We start from the raw sequence: 6946 nt of genomic DNA on the forward strand, positions 1-6946 counted from the left end.
CATAAAAAATAGAGCACTGTGCTCTGCTCTTGCGCGAGGGGGTATATATAGGCACCTCATTGATCACGGTTGATGACATGAGCCGGGACTAAAGGGGAGCCTTTGGTCCCGGTTCAAGCCACCAACCGGGACCAATGGTGGTGGGCCAGGAGCGAGGCCCATTGGTCCCGGTTCATCCCACCAACCGGGACCAAAAGGTCCAGATGAACCGGGACCAATGGCCCACGTGGCCCGACCGGCCCCCTGGGCTCACGAACCGGGACCAATGCCCACATTGGTCCCGGTTCTAGACTGAACCGGGACTAATGGGCTGACCCGGCCTGGACCAAAGCCCTGTTTTCTACTAGTGATAGCGGTGCGTGGGGCCAGACGACAGAGGCCGCCCGCTCGAGACGGCTGGTTTGTCTACATCTGGATATGGTTGGCCTAACGAGGGACGGACTTGGACACCCAAGCGGGCTGCAGTAGACACAAGACACGGATAGGATTATATTAGCTATATTTGGTAGAATCCGATATTTTTTTTGCTAAATAACTCAAGAAGATACGCTCCTTTGTCATCAAATCATTTGATTCTCGCCGTGCATCCATTTGAGGTACCGGGGAAATACCCAGGGAAGAATCATTCTTTGAATCATCCAGATCTTTCAATTTGCGAATTCAATAAAAACCGGACTGATCCTCTGAATATAAATACACATGCCGGGTTTGGTTTTAATTTTTCTTCTTCTTGAAGGAAGATTTGCATCTGTTTGTGGTTTTGACTCACTATAAATTTGTGTTTTGGCTTTCAGCTTGTGAATTTTCTCGGCCCTAACCGAGATGGCCGAAATTCGGCCATTTTAAAAATATCGGTAAATTCTCAGACGAAATTATGAAACCAAAATTTGAAATTTGACCAAAATTTAACCAAAATATTAACCAAAAAAATCAAGTGGAACAAAAGCTAACTATCCGCATAACCCTCATGAGTACAAAATATAGTGTTTAGCCGATTAGTACTGGGGATTAGAAACATCATTAAAAAAACTCATGCATTAGTTCAAGACCTGACGCTCCACACGAACATCTTGCAAGAAAAGTCCATGAAGAGATCGCCATCGAGCAACATGACGGAGGCTTCAAGAACCGAAAGAAGAAGATTTGTTAATTGCATCGACCATGATGGGGAGGGGGAGGGGGATGTTGTTGACGGAATCAGCTGCATCCAGCAGAGGTCGGCGACAGCGGCCGGGGAGGCACACCTGCTGCTGTGCCCTGTGTGCAGCGCCGCCGCCGCGGCACACACAGGAGGAGCAAGAGCGTAGCGCCGCCACCGCGGCACACACTGGAGGAGCAGGAGTGTAGCGCCGCCGCCGCCGCACGCACAGGAGGAGTAGGAGGAAATAAGATTCTTTAGGGTTCGGGTGTACGGTTGAGCATTTTACTTTTTTTACGGGTAACTAGGGACATTCTTGCATTGGGGGTCTTTGGTTGAGCATTTTAGTGAGGCAAATCATACTGCGAACGTTCCAGAAGTTGGGCTGGGCCATGAAAATTCAAATTGGGCTGAAAAGTTTGACCGATAAAGACATTTACCGGGCCAGGCCAAGATGGCCGAATTTCAGCCGAAATCTGATTTTCTCGGCCGAAAATCAAAACACAGCTATAAATAGGTCAGGACACACGCGGCAAAAACACATATGCCTGGACGCCCAATGAAGTAAATACATAAATTATTTTCGGGCGCCGCTGATTCCAATTTACACGAGTGCATAATAAATCATCAGCGCAAAACATAGGCATTTACATGTCATGGCCACAAAGTCTTTAATTGTTGTCAATAAAGTTGTTCTTTCAGATTAGGAAGAAGATGTCATGCTTGATGTCTCTGGAGAAGTTGTTTTCTTGAGAGAAGTCCCTGAAGATGATTATGTTGAAGGTGGTACGAAGGAAAGAGACAACCACTTATTTTGACCCAAACATTGATGCTATGAAGAAACAAGAACAATTGCATCCAAAAAAAAATATTTTGGAAGTGTTGCATATACGACATTTTTATTTTGTGAAGTCAGTGCAATGGTTAATCTATCCGTGTGGTATGCTTTGTCAATAGGTATCGACAGAATGATCTACAATGTCATACTGAAGTCGGATGAAAAACATGGTGAATCAATGCTCTTACTTTAATATTACTTTTCTGCTTTCTAAATTGCTTCAAGGAAAAATATGATACTCTAGCATGCAAACAACACATATATTCTCATGCTTATGTCCGGGTGTAATTAGATTTATATATATGTAGCTACATATGCTCTATTTATGATGCAAATTTTATATTCGTTATTTAATCAACAACAACTTCATATAGTATACAAAAACTCTCATGTACGCAAGCAATTTGGATGGCAATCTCGAGTCATGGATGCCAAGAAACAAAGAGGAAAAAAAGATAGGGATCCGTATTTACGAATGACCAATGAAGAACAACAGAAAAAATTGATGCTAAATGACCAGTGAAGAACAACTGGAAAAACTGAAAAAGCATCATGAAGCCTATGAACCAATAAAAGAATAAAAGATTCAACCCAAGAACAAGGGAAGAAGAAATATGCAAACATGGAGCCAACACAGAAGATAAAAAAAGTGCGCATGAGAAAGGCAGAAATACACAAATATGCAATCACAACAAAAGAAAGCTAGAATAGAGCAAATTACAAATATCTGTGAGTTGGGGCGCAACACATTAAACAAAGATTCAATTACGATGGTGAATCCTCTATACCAAAAGGACTTGATGGTAGCACACACACAACATTCTTAGACGCCAGCCAAAGTATACGACATTTTTTATTGTGTGATATTAGTAACTCAACATAAGTGTTGCATGTATGATTTTATGATTGTCAACGTGATGATTAATTTGCAGGTGAGATATGCATTGTCACTATATATGGACGGTCTAATGTACAATGTGGTATTGAAATCAGACAAAAAACATCATGTGCGCTCTTACTTAAAATATTCTTTGAATTAGTAACTGAACTCTTGGAGAATGTGCTTCAAAGTTGAGAAAAAATGCTCTCGACCAAAGTCCTCCATGCACCCCTCTCTCTCCAACCACTGCCTTTTTACCCCGTAGCAACGCACGGGCATGTTTTCTAGTATATATATAGGACAGAGCTATTTTGTTACTAGTAACAGAATAATTACCCTTGCGCCCTAGAAGCGAAATGTAAATTCACCGATCCGATGAAACCAACTGGACTAAATTCCATCAGCCCAGAAAGGCCCGCCTGGCCACCCCACCACCTTGTTCCCGTCGTCGCCTGGCAACCCCACGCCCCGCCATCGCCCGGCCACCCCGCGCCCCGCCGCCGCCCGGCCACCAAGCGTCCCGCCATCGCCCGGCCATCCTGCGCCCCGCTGCCTCCCGGGCACCCAGCGCCCCGCCGCTTCCTGGCCACCCCAGGCTTCATTGTTGCCCGGTCACCCAGCGCCCTTGTCTCCCGATGATCCCACATCCCGCCGCCGCCCTGCCACCACGCTTCCGGACGGCGTAGATCGGGAGGTGTGCTAGAAGTGGTGGCGCCAGTGTGGTGGGGCGGCGAGCCTTGCCGGGGTGGAGCTCCTCCGCCTCTAGCCATTGATGTCAGTTTGTGGGGAGGTTCTGCTCACCGTAGGGTGCCACCGCCTCTAGCAGTTCGGCAGGGGCGCGTCCCTCAGTACTACGATGACGAGGCAGACAGCCGCCCTCTTTGTGACCTGCTGCTATTCCCCATCTTGCACTGACAGACTGATGATGCGGGAGCCGCCCTCTTCGCTACAACCCCGTGTGGTTCTCTCTCTCTTTCTCCTTTGTCAAATTCGTCGAAAAAGTTGGTTGCTTGTTCTTGTTGTGTAGTGAATACCCTCAACTTGTTTGATATTATTCCTATGATAAAACTGACCCATAGCAGATTTTGTTCTAGAGCAGTTCAAAGTCCAGACTTAGCATTAGTTAAGGCAGGGACAAGGAGCAGCCTATGGATAACAGTTCGTGTGGAGCTTGGCCAGTTCCTTTGTCCATGTGTGAGCTTTCAGTTCGTCTATTTATCTATGTTCAGTTCATGTAGAGGATCCCTCGAATTCACCTCCTCTCATTCTTTATCAACAAATTATTTTCACTATCTGCAGTGAATTACAGTCTGAGAGTGGGATTTTTATGTTGTACTCTCTTCCTGAATAATGCATTTTGTAGTACTATTAGTTGTAGAGATTTTTTGTGTTAAAAATGGTTTTATGTATTTTGTAGTGTTGGTACTTAGGTAAAACATTAGTTCAAATCTTCAAATTTTAATTAAGTCAAGTACATAAGGAACATAAGGAACATCAGTTAGTTTCTTGAATTTTGACTCCTTCAGTTTTTGGTCTTAACCAGTTTTTGTTGAAGTATATAAGGATCGACGCCTTCCACGACTCACCATGGACCGAGATGCGATACCTTGCGTACTATCACTGTTGCTGCTACATCCTGAAGAAAGGCATTCTTTCTACTTGTAACTAACTTTTGGAGCAGGGGAATGCAAGAAGAGATGAGGAATACATGGCGTCAGAGATGGTGCTCAGGAGGATCCATTCCATCTACTCTCTCGCCGGCGACCGCCGACCGTAGCTGTTCGACAATGGGGAGGGGTTCTGCTGTCTCGTTTCTCCGGCGAGACATCCATCATTTTGCAGGAACACGTATGAGCAAGCCGGTGCAGGTAGCGCAAGCAAGCTTTGCCCTTTACTTTACCCCCCAAATTTCTCCCAGTAATGGATATGGATGGATGCAATGTCTCTTCCCACAACTTGGCTCATGGCTAATGCATTGAATACTCATGGACACATTTCTTCGCCAAATTAACATGTGTGTGTTGGGGAACGTAGCAGAATTTTAAAATTTTCTATGCATCACCAAGATCAATCTATGGAGTCATCTAGCAACGAGGGAGAGGGGAGTGCATCTACATACCCCTGTAGATCGCGAACGGAAGCGTTTAAGAGAACGGAGTTGATGGAGTCATACTCGTCGTGATCCAAATCACCGATGACCTAGCACCGAACGGATGGCACCTCCGCGTTCAACACATGTACGGTTGGGAAGACGTCTCCTCCAACTTGATCCAGCAAGGGGGAAGGAGAGGTTGATGGAGATCCAACAGCACGACGGCGTGGTGGTGGATGCAACGGTGATCTCGGCAGGGCTTCGCGAAGCTCAGGGAGAGGGAGAAGTGTCACGGGAGGGAGAGGGAGGCGCCAGGGGCTAGGGTGCGGCTGCCCTCCCTCCCCCACTATATATAGGACCCCTAGGGGGGGTGCTGGCCCTAGGAGATGAAATCTCCAAGGGGGGGGCAAGGGGGGTGGAGTGCCCCCCAAGCCAAGTGGGGCGCCGCCCACCCCTAGGGTTTCCAACCATAGGCGTAGGGGAGGCCCATGGGGGGTGCACCAGCCTACTAGGGGCTGGTTCCCCTCCCACTTCAGCCCATGGGGCCCTCCGAGATAGGTGGCCCCACCCGGTGGGCCCCCGGGACCCTTCCGGTGGTCCCGGTACAATACCGATTACCCCCGAAACTTTCTCGATGGCCGAAACTTGACTTCCTATATATAAATCTTCACCTCCGGACCATTCCGGAACTCCTCGTGACGTCCGGATCTCATCCGGGAATCCGAAAAACTTTCGGGTTACCGTATACTAATATCTCAACAACCCTAGAGTCACCGAACCTTAAGTGTGTAGACCCTACGGGTTCGGGAGACATGCAGACATGACCGAGATGACTCTCCGGTCAATAACCAATAGCAGGATCTGGATACCCATGCTGGCTCCCACATGCTCCTCGATGATCTCATCGGGTGAACCATGATGTCGAGGATTCAATCAATCCCGTATACAATTCCCTTTGTCAATCGGTACGTTACTTGCCCGAGACTCGATCGTCGGTATCCCAATACCTCGTTCAATCTCGTTACCGGCAAGTCACTTTACTCGTACCGTAATGCATGATCCCATGATCAACCACTTGGTCACATTGAGCTCATTATGATGGTGCATTACCGAGTGGGCCCAGAGATACCTCTCCGTCATATGGAGTGACAAATCCCAGTCTCGATTCATGCCAACCTAACAGACACTTTCGGACATACCCGTAGTGTACCTTTATAGTCACCCAGTTACGTTGTGACGTTTGGCACACCCAAAGCACTCCTATGGTATCCGGGAGTTGCACAATCTCATGGTCTAAGGAAATGATACTTGACATTTGGAAAAGCTCTAGCAAACGAACTACACGATCTTTAAGCTATGCTTAGGATTGGGTCTTGTCCATCACATCATTCTCCTAATGATGTGATCCCATTATCAATGACATCCAATGTCCATAGTTAGGAAACCATGACTATCTTTTGATCAACGAGCTAGTCAACTAGAGGCTCACTAGGGACGTGTTGTGGTCTATGTATTCACACATGTATTATGATTTCCGGATAACACAATTATAGCATGAACAATAGACGATTATCATGAACAAGGAAATATAATAATAGCCATTTTATTATTGCCTCTAGGGAATATTTCCAACAGTCTCCCACTTGCACTAGAGTCAATAATCTAGTTACATTGTGATGAATCGAACACCCATACAGTTCTGGTGTTGATCATGTCTTGCTCTAGGGAGAGGTTTAGTCAACGGATCTGCCACATTCAGGTCCGTATGTACTTTACAAATATCTATGTTTCCATTTTGAACACTTTCACGAATGGAGTTGAAGCGACGCTTGATATGCCTAGTCTTCCTGTGAAACCTGGGCTCCTTGGCAAGGGCAATAGCTCCAGTGTTGTCACAGAAGAGAGTCATTGGGCCCGACGCATTGGGTATGACTCCTAGGTCGGTAATGAACTCCTTCACCCAGATTGCTTCTTGTGCTGCCTCCGAGGCTGCCATGT

The 6946-nt window shown here is 46.7% G+C and overlaps 1 long non-coding RNA gene across 1 annotated transcript; it reads right to left on the minus strand.

Annotated features, from left to right (window-relative positions):
• Positions 1-927: 927 nt before the first annotated feature.
• On the minus strand, positions 928-1437 carry LOC123184549 (uncharacterized). The gene is made up of 2 exons (XR_006492989.1): positions 1245-1437; positions 928-1119 (listed from the first exon to the last, which is right to left on the minus strand). It is a non-coding gene; the product is annotated as an uncharacterized lncRNA (long non-coding RNA).
• Positions 1438-6946: the final 5509 nt, after the last annotated feature.

The sequence above is a fragment of the Triticum aestivum genome, chromosome 2A (assembly GCF_018294505.1).
Source record: "Triticum aestivum cultivar Chinese Spring chromosome 2A, IWGSC CS RefSeq v2.1, whole genome shotgun sequence".
NCBI classification, from domain to species: Eukaryota; Viridiplantae; Streptophyta; class Magnoliopsida; order Poales; family Poaceae; genus Triticum; species Triticum aestivum.